At 38.1% G+C, this 16,851-nt stretch overlaps 1 protein-coding gene across 8 annotated transcripts in view; it reads right to left on the bottom strand.

Moving 5' to 3' along the window:
- The window catches only part of LOC126470197 (catenin delta-2), a 494,830-nt gene that overhangs the window by 187,402 nt on the left and 290,577 nt on the right, over positions 1–16,851 (bottom strand). For 5 of the 8 annotated variants that reach the window (XM_050097861.1, XM_050097865.1, XM_050097863.1 and 2 more), the window contains exon 1: positions 3,891–4,475. The exons of 1 other annotated variant lie outside the window; for it this stretch is intronic. The gene's annotated coding sequence lies outside the window, so the exon portion shown is untranslated. Of the gene's footprint in view, positions 1–3,890; positions 4,477–16,851 lie in introns of those variants that run through there. 2 more of the 8 variants (XM_050097867.1, XM_050097866.1) reach the window with 2 other exon arrangements.

Genomic DNA, 16,851 nt, shown 5'->3' with positions numbered 1-16,851 from the left:
ATTCCAAAACATAATTAGTTACAAAGAATACACACATGTTAACCAGAATAATGGAGTGCTTAACATTTCGTGGACCTCGTGAGTTTGCACTAAGGGGTCAGCTAACTGTTGCAATTTCTTAGATTTGTTAACTCTTCTATGAAATGATGAAGTAATCCATTTACCCTCCTCAATGCCTCTACAAGAAGAATCAAATACCCTTGTAAACACAACATTTACCCTCCTCAATGCCTCTACAAAAAATAGACCACTCAAACTTCCAACTGTTAAATGTATGTCACGCATTACACAAAAGGAATTTTTAAACTATATGTATCAAGTTTACATTGAATAACTGATTGCAGGCATTAAGGCTTCCGCTTTTGTTTCTGTACAGGCAGATGAAACAACAGATATTACATGCATAAGTCATGTTTGTCGTAATACCGTGGTAAATTAGTGGGAAGAAACCTGTTGAAAGATTCCGTTCCTTCACTATAAATAACAACAATATAGGTTATATAACTACAATTCAGAACAAATTCATTCTAAAGTTTACTGCCTTGTTATCTGAGCCCCACCAATGAAAATGAACACAAGTTGCCGCTAATAACCCACCTTATCATACCAGACCCAACTCAGTTTGTAACTTGTGATCTATATGCTTTACAGCACTGATTATGGCAACTTAGATTTGCCAAAACCGGACATCACAAATAAAATTATAATTAGACACGTTGGCCGTTGTAGCTTTTACTTCTACACCTGATATTACTCTAGACTGCCCCCAACATTTTAATGATATTAAGCATATATACAAAGCAAACAGCGTTGAGTTAAAAGAGGAATATAAGCCAACAGGATTACATTTTTTGTAACTTAGTTCATTATGAAAATATGATCATTAGTAGTACATCTTTTTTTTTTAAACAGCATCCTGTATTTTTGCATTCAGTAATCCATTTACCCTTCTCAATGACTCTACAAAAAGTATCAAATCTCCTTGTAAACACACCATTCAATTTAATGAGCAACCCAAATGAGCATCTTTAATACCATTCTGTAATCCATTTTGGGTGCAAAAATGTGTGGAACATTTAAAAATGCTCAAACTGGTGATCACAGGCAGTGGTACTGTGCAGTGCAGTGCCACCTGGTGAAATGAATTACACAGAAGCACAATATGTTTCTGCATGGTCTCTGGAGCAGTTGGAATATCCCAATAGATGATGTCTTTTATGCATCCGCAGCAGAAAAAGTCTAGAGGACTGAAGTCAGGAGACTGATCAGGCCTCAACAGCCAATCCACCTGGCTTGATGTCTTCAGTTCAGAACACTATGTGCACGCAAGGCATTATGCGGTGGACATCCATCATTTTCATATCACTGGTACTTAGCAGAATTTCATCCACAAGACGAGGATGAATTCATGGGAGAAGGTTGGAATATACCCTGCAGTTTGGGTTACCAGTGGTGAGATAATAGTCACTAATTGCAGTAAAAAACATCCTATACCAGACATTAACTCTCTGTGGACACTGGTGTTCAACCTGTGTAAGCCACTGGGGGCTTTTGCTAGACTAATAATACATGTTCTTTCTATTTACCTATTCTTTGTTTGGCAAAGAACATTCAACAAAGTTCTGGTTGGCAAATATTTGCTGCTGTGTCCACTGACTTGACTGTACACCATTCCCATGCTACTTTTGGTGAAAGTATGTACAATAAGGATGAACTGGTGATGTGTTAGAATGTGACAGAGACTTGGTTTAGGAATGCCAATCTCCTGTTTAACCTATCATGCACTCATGTATGGACTCATTGCAACTGAAGCAAGGTTACCAGCTACAGTGGCTCTGCCTGCGCGAGTTCTACAATTATTGGGTTGCCCTGGGTTCAAATGTTCCATTTCCTAAACCATCACAAGAAAAGTAAACACTCGTCAGGAAGGTGGATTCTTGTCAGGATATCACTCTGTAGAGTTTCTCTGCCCGAATAGCATTATGCCTCCCTTCAGTCACAACAAAATAATAGTACTAATTATGCAGTTCTTAATCAAGTGAGGTCTTCACTGTACACCACATACCATTTAAAAGTACCACAGTTGTGTACTATATATAATCTTATCATAAATAAGAAAACATTACAGTAATTACCACTCTGGTCTTTGTATATGAGCAGCATTTCTACCATCTCATCTTCGTGTACATTGTACACACACAAATCTTCAACAAGTGACAGTTGACTATGTGACTGGTGTGCTTTTTATATGTATTAATATTTGTCTATTGTCAATTACAGCAAGTGAACCAGTGTACCAGTACAGGAGAGTCAAAGTAAATTTTGTGATACTTTTTAATAATACATTAATGTGAATGGCACACTGTGATATGTTTTCGAATAGGTCTTGAGAAAAAGTAGTGGGTTACAGAATGAAAAATATATAGGGTGCTACTTGCTACATTTTAAAAAAAGGACACACAATGCTGTTTGTACTTATATGTTTGTAACAAACATCATTGCAAGAAAGGCAATCATGTTGGTCAATGTCCTCCTGGTAGCTAAACATCATCTGCAGGATTTTTTTTTAAATTTTGCTTCCATACAAAAAGTTATTGGGGATGGTTAAGATATATCAGCCATCCTGTACATGTTGGGTACCTCGTGGCACAAAGGTCTGTCCAGCAAACTATACCTATTTCTGTTTTATTTTGATTGAACAGTTATTGTCATTCACAACTATTTCTATTCTTTTCCTTGTGAGTGGTTTGGAACAGTTGGAGGAACATAATTAAAAATGAAACCACAGTAACACACGAGAATAAATTATTATTATTATTATTTTTTAGTCTGGGACCATTACTTTTCAATCATTACTTGTGAAAAATACAGACTGCGGTTTTCGTAACTGTGCTGGGTAAATATTAGTTCCAGTTCCAAATGAAAAAATTGTATTTCTGTTAGTTGAAGATTTATGCAGCAGCAGCAGCAGCAGCAGCAGCAACCAGTCTTCTTTTGACATCAGCATTTAGTAGCCTGGGTTTGCTCCACATTACAAGTCTGACATGACCATCAGCATATCCACTCTTATTTTTATTAGAGGTGATATCAGCCAATTAGATCCACACACTAATCTATTTGTTACAATAATGCATTTCTGAATCTAGTTTTTGTCTTCCGAAAGAGAAAACTAAAGTAAGCATACAAGTTCTAAAAACGTGTTTCATACAGATAAGCTTTACTGGTTATGTTCCGTTGCCAAAGGACAGTAAAAATAATCTTCGTCAAACGTTGCTTACAACAGGCGTAATTAACGTGTACATATTTTTTGTTTTGTTTACAGTAGTGATTACACAGTAACAGAGATTCAGAAAAGAGTTTTTACGAGAGTGTCTGGAAAGAATTTTCAAATTCCTAACGTGCAGTTCCTACAAAAATTCTCCGCACTGGAGAACTTGCACCAGTTATTTCGTTCACTCGAGAACTTCATTTATATTACGAAATCTACAGATTCCACATCGTTTGTCGGTGTCCCCTTACATATACATTTACCAAAACAAATAATTAGGCCTATTGTACGTTTTGCATTACATATAACAATAGTTTACAACGTGCAGATACGACTGAATACTTCGATGCCCGTGGTGTAAAATGCATTCCATACAACAAATAACAATTTAATTACCAGTATACGGACCTCAATCCATTTAGAATGTTATTGTTTTTTTTTTTTCTAGCTCTTCTGCACACAATTCCCGAAAACATAACCTCGTTATCAGGACATTTAAATTCATAAACAAACAACAAAACACTCTTCGTTCGGTAGTGTAAAGCATATCCGAGGAGCAAAACATCACTTTTTCAACACTTATATGACAACGGAAATGAACTGTCAAAATAATTAAGCTTACCATTTATCACGGTCATTCTTCTCCCAAATTCGAGCTCTTCATTTTAGCTTCATTACGTCACAGAAATTCACGAAATACACTTCTTCGAATAAAAACACAACAACATGGCATTTCTGTCATTAAATGCTACAAAAACAAAAAATAACCTCACAATCATGAGCACAGTTACGAGATGCAATTTCACTGCACCTTCCCGTTGCGTGGTTTATTTATTTATAAGAGTTTCATTCGGTCGAGACTGTAGTCCCAGTAGCCACAAATGAACGTCGCCATACATTAGAAAAATTAAGTCTTACTTTAACAGTACTTCCACCAGAAAACCAGTAACCTTAAGTAGTAAAGAATATCCCCGCAATATCCATTACGTCAGCAGGCAGCTTCGCCCTTTCCTTCCCGTCCGTGCTACCACAGTATTGTAAAACACAGCAGGCGTAAAATCAAAGAGCAATGTTTAGTTTCTGTTATCGCACAATTTTTGTGAGTCATAAAAATTTCCATAGTTTTTCTATGATGATTCCGCTGGAAGTGCTAGCTTTCTAAATCCGAATAATCGTTCCACACCCAATGTACAAACGATGATACACCTCTGCCTTGCAGAGAGTATCTTCCATTTGAAATACATGAGCAATTAGGTTACGTTTTTAAAAGTCCAAGGAAAATTACACTAATCTGGAGTAGTTAAATGTATCCTGGTAGTCATAAGTAAATTCTAAATTAAACGGCAGAACTCAAAAGCGCACGAAGATTAATTTCGGTATTTGAATGCCAGGATTGTAACCCAAGACAAAGTTGCAATTATTGCAAGATTTAAACAGTAATATGTAGAGTCAACTATTTTCTTCTAGTACGACGGAAGATTATTTTCAGATGATTATGTATTAAAGTGATGTATTGTAAAAACGTGGCATTTTCTGTGATAAAGTCAAGCTCAAGTGAATTTTTGAGAACAGGTTACGCGGTGTACAACGTTCAGCAAAAATTAAGTTTGGTACCAGTTGTAGCGAACGCAACGTTGTGAGATGTAATTTGATGGCATACTAATCATTTAATATAATGGACTAGTATACATGGAAAAGCACAGAATGAAACTGAGTTTCGTTCATTAATTTCCCATGATATCTAAAAGAACTTGGTTCCCAGTTTAGCAGAGAAGTAAATGATGAACTTGGGCTATAGCAAATAATGTTTGACATAATGACTCTTTGTTACATGAGCTAGAATTTAATGTATGTCGTTAGCATCTCTTATTGCATCACATAAACAAATGCTAGTATCCACCAAACAAATACGGTCAATGGGTCACTGTAGAGAATAACTATTCACTGTAACAAAGTTTCTTTCCATTGTGTTACGTCCTATGTTAGTTTAGGATGGGATTGTCGGGTTCAGGGAATGCTGTCATGGCATATCTCACACCAGTCATTAGAAATATCTTCAATACAGTAATAAGAATCTGACCTTCTCTACATTACATCGGTAGAAGTAATGTTTACAGTAACATCTTTAAAATCAAGAAGTGTGCTTCTAAGTTACACAACACGTTAAGTAATTGTATCTGTGTGACCACTCATTTATCACTGGAACATTTCCCGAATGGCTGAAATGTGCTGACATTAAGCATTTTCTGAGAAAGGGGATAACGGAATACCGTTAAGTTTCCACCCAGTTTCATTTTTGGCAGCATTCTAGAAAATTTTAGAAAAGGTAATATACATGTGAGTGCAGGTTTTCAGGCGTATTCCAATTACAAAATATCGTCGGGTGATCAGCCAAGTGGTGGCGTCGCCAAATCGTTTGAATGAGTTTCGTAATTATCATCTTCAGTCGAAGATCATGGGTACGAAACTCATTCAGACACTGCGACAAGGCGATGCCATCACTCGGCTGATAACCCGAGAAGATTGTATCAAGGTAATATACAACCATCTTACAGCAAATAACATATTGTCAGAGTCACAGTTCACATGTCTGAAGGGGTTCTAATATTAAGGTTCCGTCTTAGGGCCTTATTTTCTCTTGTTTCTGTGAATGACCTGTCATTTGAAACATCAGAGGCCAGGCTTGTTGTGTGAGCATATGATACAAACACTGCATTAAAAAAATCCACTACTTCTTGGAGAGGTTGTTTAATGGAATTTTCGTGGACATTAATAAAATGTTTCTAGGCAATTCTTTGTCACCAAACTTTAAAAAAATACACAATATGCAGCTTAGAAGTTGTAAGATGTTTCTTGCCAGTATATAGGTGAAATATGAGGCCAAACAGACAGAAGAAGTTGACAGTATTACAGTCTTTGGCTTTAAGCTCGATAATGAATGAAATTGGGAGGTGATCACTACAGAACTGCTGAAGCATCTAAAAAAATGTCTATTGCAGTGCAAATGATGTCAGGCATAGGTGATATAAAAATAATAAAGCTAGCATACTACATTTACTTCCATTCCATAATGTCATAAGGGATTATTGTTTGGGAAACTTGTCAAGCCACATTAACGTTTATTGGGTCCAACAACGTGTAATAAGAATAATTTTTGTTGTGAACTAAAGAACATCTTGCAGAGGCCTGTTCAGAGAACTGAGTAAACTAATTACTGCTGCCCAATCTGTTTACTCATATTCCTTAATGAAATTCGTAGTTAAAATGGATATATCTTTCAAACCACCTGCTCAGTTCATGGAAGCAGTGCTGGGAATGAGTATATTCTTTCAAAGGATTCAAAGTCACTTTCTTTGGTCCAGAAAGGTGTCCATTCTCCAGGAACACACATTTTCAATAACTTGCTAGCAGATATAAAAAGTTTAACTACAATTAGAGTTGAGTTTAAACAAAACCTAAGGGATTTGTTGGTGGCCAACTTATTCTGCTCCACTGACAATTTCCTTATTAGATGCAAATGATATGATTACATTACTAATAATAGTAACATAAGTATTACACACAGTCTGACATCTGTACAAATTTAGTGCAGTAATACAAAGATTGTAAATAAGTCTTGTAGAATACATTTTCTATTTGATGATGCATGGTTACAATAGTGTTAGAGTTATCATATACACGTCAGTGTATTGTACATTTATGTAATTTGTGACAAGTATGCTATTACTTTTTAAATGAAAATGTTTAGTATTTTATCAATCTTCAGCAACTGTAGTTGTATTTATTGAAATAATCAGCAACCAGTTGCACAAAGGAAATTTTATTTCCTTAACCAGTTTCAGGCATGTACTGCCCTTCTTCAGAAGACTATACAGAAAAATATATCACAAAAAGTAGAAGGTAGATAAGAATTTAAAATTTTAGAATGAAAAGTTTAAAATTTTTTAAACTTTTAAGTTTAAAAATCGTACATAATTATAACTACCACATTATTTCTGAGGGTCAAAAATAAGATGCATGCAGCATATTGTGGTGGTCCTAAAACACAAAAACTGTATTTAATACAATAATGAAGCTATTAATTAAAAAGAGCTTGTAAAAGTTTAATTGCGGTCCATAGTGCCTTTACAAAAATGGTGTAAGGAAGCCGACAACAAGAACAGACATCATGCTAGAACTGGAGCTAATCAGCTAATGACAGGTCGCAAAGTTTTTTCACAAATTGTACCTGCGACATGCAAATACCACAGTACTCGTTGTTTTACTGTACTAAAATTGTGTAGCCACTTGCTTTCCTCTATAGTCGCTTTCTGACCCTTCATATTATCCATTATCGAGAAATGTGTCTCCACTTACTCCAGTTACAGTTTCCAGCCCCATGATAAGCTTTGCACTTTGATTTTGGTGACAGGTTCCCTGATAGCAAGCTACTGCCCTTACTATGGCTGTCTGGAGATTAGTTTCCAAATTTCCCATCCATAGTGCCATTTGTCACTTGTAGTAACTTATTTTTATTTGTAATTAGGTTTTTATTTATCACTTATAATGATGCTTATGCACAATTACATTTTCGTTTATGCTTTGTGACAACTATAGTTGTGTAAAGTTTTGCTTCATTATTTTATCGCATTTTTACCCCCAGCCTGAGACCAATCTCAAGATATGCATGTCATTAGCTGATTAACTGCAGTTCTGGCATGATGTTTGCACTTGTTGTTTTACTTCCTTATACCATTTTTGTACAGGCACTATGAACTACATGTAAGCATTGCATTTATGGATTCATTAATGCATTATTTTAGGACCACAACAATGTGCTGCATGCCTCTTTTTTGACACTCGTAAATGATGCGATAGTTATAAATATGTTCCATTTTTTATGCCTAAATTTTAAAAATTTTTAAACTTTTCAATCTGAAATTGTAATATTGCTATCTAAGTTTTACTTATTTGTGGTATATTTGTATGTACAGCCGTCTGAAGAAGTGTACTTGGCGATTGAAACCAGTGAAGCAAATAAAAATGCTTTTGTGGATCTAGTTACTGATTGTTTTATTGTGTTATTCCACATCCATGAGGACTATTTCACTTGGGGTCTCTGGAAAATAAACTAAAAAAGGACCACTGTAGACGAAATGGCAGAAAAATCGGACCGTTTGGCAATAGCAGCAGAGAAATCGGGCCTGGGCATGATGTTAGAGAGAGGAAGAATGTAATTAATTCCGGAAATGCGAGATATCTGACGTTCAGTTTGTATTAACCTATGCCCCATGTGTTAATGGTTGCTTACTAGCCGGCTGGCAGATGATGTCCCAGATCGCCACGACACAGATTATGGACCTGACTGAGTTTTCAGATCGCAGTGGCAGTAAAACCAACAAATACGTGGCACAGAGGCTATAAAACTGTAAGCTTGTTTCTCAAATCGCTTATTTTTATCTTTTGAAATTGTAAATTATAACTTTGAAAGTTTCTGAGTTAAGATTAAATCCACAAAATTACTTTCCATGAACATGTGGTCTCATGTATTTAAGGCGAGTGCTACTACGTTTGTTTCTCATGGCATTATGGTTAGAAGTGTGTACTGGTGATCAGTAGGTGAAGAGTTCAAATCTTGGTTGATTTTTTGACGTTTTAATAAAAAACGATCTTACTAGAAAGAAAAAATGGCGAAAATCCGGACAATGTTGATCAAAATTATGAAATCAAATGCGAGAGTAACGAAATAGCTGCCCTATTGTGTATCAGCGTCACTGTGATTCAAGTATTTTTCTTCACTTTGCTAAAGTTCTGAAAGATATGGCATCTTACGTCAGAGAAAATATCTAAACACAAAAGCAATTTATGGAAAGCTGGTCATAAAAGATAGAGCAGAACATGAAATTATTGGCAGTTTAGTGTAAGACATGTTATATATTAGTGTGCCTACACCTAATAATTATCTTCCCTAAGTGTCTACAAGCAGTGATAACATTTCCTCTATACATTAACGACAGAATACTTTGGCAGTAGAGGATGAGTAAGGATGTAATGTGTACTTGCACACCTATTTACATCCATGAAAGGTATCTTCAATGGGCAGTATCAGGTTAGTAACACAATGTTAACAGAACACATACTTATCAGAAAATATTAACTGTAATGTAGAAAATATTAACTGTAATGTATTACTGACTTATGAAAATAAATTAAACCTACAATTCAAAGCTTTACAGAGGCGTCTGACCAGCAGAAGGATGAAAACATATGATTCACTGTATTTTCGTTTCCCTGGTCGTATTATGCAAAATGTTGCATCATATTGCACTATAAAATACCTACAAATCTTATCCATCACATGTGCCGGTCTATTATTTCACTTTCCACTCCGCTCACGTAAGTTCCAGTGCAGTTTCACAAAGCATTCTATGCCAAAAAATCTCCAATTTCTTCATGGCGTTCATAATATTATTCAGGTTTTAATAATACACCATTTATATATCACAGAAGAATTCTTTGACACTGTGTATTGTCTGGATGTGCCTGCATTTATTTACAAACATATTAACAACAGACTAACTGTGAATAAATCGAAAAGCGAGAAGGGGAATATAAGGGAGAAGATGGTGATATGAGCTACGATCATGTGTTGAACCATCAAGGCAACAATAGCATGGGGAACAGAGCAGTGGATGAAAAGGAATGAGGGCTTTGAACAATAGCAGAAACTAACTGCTAGTAGCAAAAACAACAAATAAATGTAGGCAAACAAAAGACTACACCAATGGATGTCATTTCGCATACCCCAGGTTCAAATCAAACCACTGACCTCTAGTTAATACAATATGCTCGTGGTGCTGATTGAGGGTGGATGACTGTAAGTGAGGTGTTGTCAAAGCAGTTTGTGACTTATGTCAGATGTATCATATTGATCCGGTGCTGGTGGAACTCTCTTGTCATGCTGGTGATGTCGAAGGCATTTAAAGCAATTTTCTTTCATCACACGGCCTGTCTTTCATTGTGAGACAAGCTGCAACTGCATGGGATTCAGAAAATCCCTGCAGTATGAAGATAAAGCTATTAGCTATTCACATGTGTCACATATCTCGCACATTTATGAGTTTTTGGTATCCTGTATCAACCCAACACGGATTAAGTGGCATTAACACTTACTGTCAAAGCTATTCAAATTCACATCAAAGATGCCTGTGGTTACTGAAGTTGCCTGAGTATTAGGAACTGTGGATTAACACTTACGGTGTTGGTCTTATACGTAGCTGCCATTACCTGTGGACTGGCTAAAATATGTGGTTTCTTGGAAGTTATAAGTCGTGTGTACAAATATGTAGTTGAATTTCAAAACATTTTTAGGGTTATTGAACTTCCTACTTTAAACATACCAATTTGGGTATTGCAGGTTTCAAATCTATATCTATAGATGAAATTTCAATTTAATAAAAATTATTGCAGAAAAAATGAAAAGGTGTTCTCATATTCAAATATACACCTGCAAGAAAACAAATGATCTTTCTTTTTAAATTTTGTTTACACATTGTTTAAATCTAAAAAAACAGAAAAAGCAAGAACAAAATAAAATTTTGAGTTAATATTGGAGTACAGTGTGATTCAAATTAAACATGGAGAGATACATAGTCCATCATTACACTCACTGGAATCATATGCTGGGGCTGATTTCCTTATTTATCTACAGGGATGTCCCTTATAACGACAGACTCTCCGAAGGTAATAGGATATATATGTCATCTGAATCGTCGTAAAATATTTCACAGTCATCAACTGCAGACTCGTCATGGACTTCATAAATCATTGGCTCCTTCACTGATGATTTTGATCATAAAATCAACACACACCACACAAACAGAGATAACCTAAACGTCAGCTAATGCCAACAAGAGGAGACACTATAACAAAGGTTTCAAAGACGAATTTTTCCAGTGATACTGCTACTAACAGCTAGCAGAATCTACAAAGCCTTCATACCTGACAGACGTTCGCAGGAGTCGTGTATTTACGTTCGACACTGCGTAATAGCATTGTAACTGGTGTGATGTAATATTATGTCCATAGAACATTACCATTTTCCGCAAGCGCCGTAACATTACGTCAGCTGCACGCTAAGTGTTAAATATCATCTCATGTGATGGTTGGAATCTTAGAATCTCAAGTGACTACTCTTAAACTCGGGCTCTGGACCCAATAAGTATGTGGTATTCAGGATGAATCACCAAAGCTTGACATGTATCACATATATGCCAACTGTACCTCCCATTACCAGCACATGATTCTTTTTCTTTTTGTTTACAAATTTGAGGTTGGATATATACATGTTACAGTAGTTCATATTCTGGAAACTAGCATTCAACAATTACATCAAATAGTTATTCATTGTGTTTCATTGTTATCATTGTTTCTCATAAATTACACAAAAGACAACGCAAACACTGTAAGAAAATCACCATGCCTTGGACCAAATTGGAACTGAATACCTTTGACTTACAGCCTAAGTTCCAACTGCAACAGGTCAGTCAGACAGACTTTATATGGAGTACATCCATATATGGAACTGAAACATGGACGATAAAGAGTGTAGATAAAAATAGAACAGCGGCTTTCAAAACGCGATGGTACAGAAAAATGCTGAAGTTTAGATGGGCCGATCATGTAAATAATGAGGAAATATTAAACAGCACAGGGGAGACAAGAGATTTGTGGCACAACTTGAACAAAAGAAGGGATTCGTTGATAGGACACATTCTCAGACATAAAGGGATCACCAATTTAGTTTTTGAGGGACGTATTGGGGGTAAAAATCGTAGAAGGAGACTATAAGATGAATACAGTAAGCAGATTCAAAAAGATGCTGATTACATTAGTTATTCAGAGATGAAGAGGCTTGCACAAGACAGAGTGACATGGAGAGCCGCATCAAACCAATATTTGGACTGAAGTCCACAACAACATATGAGCTTTAAATAAAGTATCCTCAAAAATTTTCAGACATTAAATAACAAAATAAAACTGGGTGGCATTTTTTGTAACTATATAAGGCAGTTGACTGTGTGAACTACAACCTCCTCCAAAATAAATTAAGATTTTGTGGAACTGATGATTTAGCCAAGCCAAAGATAAAGCCATACCTAACCAAACGAATGCAGAAAACTGCACATAGTAATTCAGTCAATGTAATCAGGGAAGATTCTTCTGATCAGAGAGAAATCACAAATGGAGTCCCCAAGGTTCAGTTTTAGGTCCACCATTGCTCCTCATATATGTAAATGAGCTTCCATCTAATATGCAACAGGCACACATACAGCAACAGAATACATGCTAAACAATGTTAGTAACAGTGTGCTTGACTGGTTTTCTGCAAATGGTATCACTCTCAATTTTAAAAAGACACAAAATATTCAGTTCTGCATATCTAGAGGTACTACACCAATGATAACACATGGTGAGGAAATAATAAATAGGGTGGAAACTTCAAAATTCTTTGGTGTCCATACTGATGAGAATTTAAACTGGAAAAAGTTCTTTACAGACTCTAAAAACAACTTAGTTCAGCCATACTTGCACTTAGAATCACTGCAAATCTTGCGGAGAGAGAAATTAATAAGCTGACAGATTTTGCATATTTTCATTCAATAATGTTGTATGGGATAATGTTCTGGGGTAAACCATCTTAAAGAAAGGAAGTCCTCATTGCTCAAAAACGTGCTGCTAGAATAATATGTGGTGTTCTTCCACGGTCATGTTGTAGACATCTCTGTAAGAAACCAGGAACACAGAATACTGCTTCAGAGTATGTTTATACCCTCACGAAGTTCATTTTAAATAAACCCTTGCTGTTCAGAAGGAACAGTGATGTACGTAATTACAACACCAGAAGAAAAAATGGCGTTCTTTACTTCAAATTAATGCACAAAAATGGTGAACAATGCTGCAGCCAAACTTTTCGATCATTTGCCCAGTGATATAAAATGTCCATCAGTCACTAAAATAAAATTTGTACGCAAACTGAAAAAGTTTCTCCTTGGCAAATTAATCTACTCCACCATAAGTACTTCTATTACTGCAGTGTGTAAAAAGTGATGGGTAGGAATTACTAACTCACATCTGTGTATTTCAAACTAACAACAAAAAAACAAAAATTAATGACTATTCAGCGTGTAGCCCTATTTAAAAATTAATTTCTAATGTGAATGTAAAATAACTCATTCCACATCACTGCAATTTATCATGTAACTGATCCATGGAGCATGAAACTAACTAACTAAATAATTACAGCATTTAGAAACTTCACAGTACAGCTATCGATTGTTAGTTCAAACTGAAGCACGTTCATTAAAAATTAGTTCATAAAGTTTATTCAGGAATACACAGAGACACACGGAGACGAACACAAACTCAAGACAAAATTTTTCATGTAATGGGCGGGATTTCAATCTACGGCCTTCAAAAAAGTCTCTTAGTGTTTTTGGCCTCACGGTCTCCAAAGGCTAGAGACACATAGGCTTACAGACAGACTTAAAGCAGCAGGAAGTTTCAAATATGTATTCCTCCAGCCCATCTACACTGCCACACCTTTTGACGACGATAACTCTTTACTTCATCCCCAGACACTATCATAAGAGCAGCAAGCAGAAATCACACCGTGGCGGCTTAGTTGCAGTAATTCACTGGAAGCATTCAGTTGTCGCTCTGACTGAAGAATGCAAGCTTTCAGTTAGAGATGCTGGCAGCAGATACTGCCCAACACCTACTAATGAAAAAAGATGGGGGAAGAATTCTGTTCAAGGACATGGTAACAACAGCTCAGGCAAAAAAAAAAAAAAAAAAAAAAAAAAAAAAAAAAAAAAAAAAAAAAAAAAATCTAGCACACGACAGGAGAACACAGAGCTTGTTCATAAGTACCGAAGCTTTCCTTCCTAAGTGTGAAGCACTGTGGCGAGAGACTAGCTTCCCCCATTCCAGTGACACAGTTTGCCATAGGATGAGAGAAGATGGACTCCACACACGAAGATCCGCTGTGAAACAGGAACTTAGGGATGATAATGTGGTATACTGGCTGGCATTCTCGGAGCTCCATCAGAACGCAGCGTGGGGAAACGTAATTTTCTCTGCTGAGAAGGTGTTTTCCACGAGCAACAATGGTCCAAGAGTGCTTCACAGACCACGAGAGACGAGATATCTTGGAGAGTGCGTACGAAAGCACGGAAAAGTGGGTGGCTATCGGTTTCCTGCTGGCGATGGATTTCTGCGAGAGGAATAGGAGTACTTCATAGAATTGGGGGAACCCTTGATCATAGGTAACACACTAACCTAATGAAGAATGTGATGTTGCCTTGAGTGTGAATTTTTTACAGTGAACGAAAATTCGCTTTACAGAAGTATCATTCACCTTTGCATAAGTTGGCATTAGTTCAGCAGCAGCTATGCAATTTTCTCATCAGGGTCATGAACTGGCTGCCACACACTGCTGATATCAATCCAATGGAGAACATGTGGGCTGAGGTACATAAAAACTGTCTAGTAGGTTCTCAGAGACAAAAAATGGCTGGCTCTGAGCACTATGGGACTTAACATCTATGGTCATCAGTCCCCTAGAACTTAGAACTACTTAAACCTAACTAACCTAAGGACATCACACAACACCCAGCCATCACGAGGCAGAGAAAATCCCTGACCCTGCCGGGAAGCGAACCCGGGAACCCGGGCGTGGGAAGCGAGAATGCTACCGCACGACCACGAGATGCGGGCTCAGAGACCAGTGTGGCCTGAGCTCCCAGTTGGTGCACATCGACAGCGTAGAAAGATATGTATATAGCTTCTTTTCTGTGTTTACTTCGTAGATTCTTACTTAAACTGCGTGGGAGTTGCGTAGAGGAGGTGTAATTTCGAGTTTTAGTTACTGTAATCGTAAATTCAGGCAGATTGTAGCGCAGTCGTTAGGCATTTGTACAGGTTAGTTCATACATTCTTTGAGTGTTTCCCTTGTATTATCTAGGCACGGACTCGTGTTTCAGTAACTGTTGTTCAACATCGATTAGAGTGGACAGGGACTGTGATTGCTGTGTTCGGATGAGGGCTGAGTTGGCATCCCTTCGCTCACAGCTGCAGATGGTGCTGACTTCGGTCGCGCAGCTTGAGGCTGTTGCCAATGGGCACCACTGTGGGGAGCTGAACTTGGGTATCACGGGGATGTCAACCTCGTCCCATCTGTCCCCAGATCGGTCTGCCGCTGTGGTTGCCCCGGTCGCTGCCCGCAGTGGGGCTGAGCCCTCGCCTGTGGTTGATTGGGAGGTCGTTCCAAGGCATGGCAGGCAGCAAAAGACGTCCCCGGAGGCTGATCAGAAAGCCTCCCCGGTGCGTCTGACAAACAGGTTTCAGGTACTGTCTCTGGCTGAGCCAGATGCAGCTGCCTGTCTGTTTTAGAGGATGATTCTCAGTATTGAAGGTCCGGGCAATCGCAGAGGGTGGGCTTATTGGTAGTTGGGAGCTCCAATGTTAGGCGCGTAATGGGGCCCCTTAGGGATATGGCGGCTAAGGAGGGGATGAAATCCAGCGTGCACTCCGTGTGCATTCCGGGTGGAGTCATTCCTGATGTGGAAAGGGTCCTTCTGGATGCCATGAAGAGCACAGGGTGCAGCCAGCTGCAGGTGGTGGCACATGTCGGCACTAATGACGTGTGTCGCTTTGGATCTGAGGAAATTCTCTCTGGATTCCAGCGGCTATCTGATTTGGTGAAGGCTGCCGGTCTTGCTTACGAGATGAAGGCAGAGAACACCATCTGCAGCATCGTTGACAGAACCGACTGCGGACCTTTGGTGCAGAGCTGGGTGGAGGGTCTGAATCAGAGGCTCAGACGGTTTTGTGACTGTGTTGGCTGCAGATTCCTTGACTTGCGTCATAGGGTGGTGGGGTTTCGGGTTCCGCTGAATAGGTCAGGAGTTCACTACACTCAGCTGGCGGCTACACAGGTAGCGGAGGCTGTATGGCGTGGACTGGGCGGTTTTTTAGGTTAGAAGGCCTCGGAAAAGTACGGGGTGGGCTGCAATCTCAAAGGGTGCATGGCAAATACAGGACGTGCTTGGATCAAGGAACAGTCGGAATTGTAGTTGTAAATTGTTGTAGCTGTGCTGGTAAAGTCCCTGAGCTTCAGGCGCTAATAGAAAGCACAGAAGCTGAAATCGTTGTAGGTACAGAAAGCTGGGTAAAGCCTGAAATAAGTTCTGCAGAAATTTTTACGAAGTCTCAGACGGTGTCCAGGAAAGGTAGATTAGGCAGAATTGGTGGTGGAGTGTTTGTGACTGTCAGTAGTGGTTTATCTTGTAGTGAAGTCGAAGTAGATACTCCGTGCGAATTGGTATGGGTGGAGGTTATACTTAACACCCGAAGTAAGTTAATAATTGGCTCCTTCTACCGACCCCCAGACTCCGATGATATAGTTGCTGAACAGTTCAGAGAAAATTTGAGTCTCGTAACAAATAAATACCCCACTCATACGGTTGTAGTTGGTGGGGACTTCAACCTTCCCTCGACATGCTGGCAAAAATACTTGTTCAAAACCGTTGGTAGGCAGAAAA

The sequence above is a fragment of the Schistocerca serialis genome, chromosome 3, assembly GCF_023864345.2.
Source record: "Schistocerca serialis cubense isolate TAMUIC-IGC-003099 chromosome 3, iqSchSeri2.2, whole genome shotgun sequence".
Taxonomy (NCBI): domain Eukaryota; kingdom Metazoa; phylum Arthropoda; class Insecta; order Orthoptera; family Acrididae; genus Schistocerca; species Schistocerca serialis.
The sequence above is the reverse complement of the archived record's forward strand: the minus strand, read 5'-3'. Positions and strand labels throughout refer to the sequence as shown.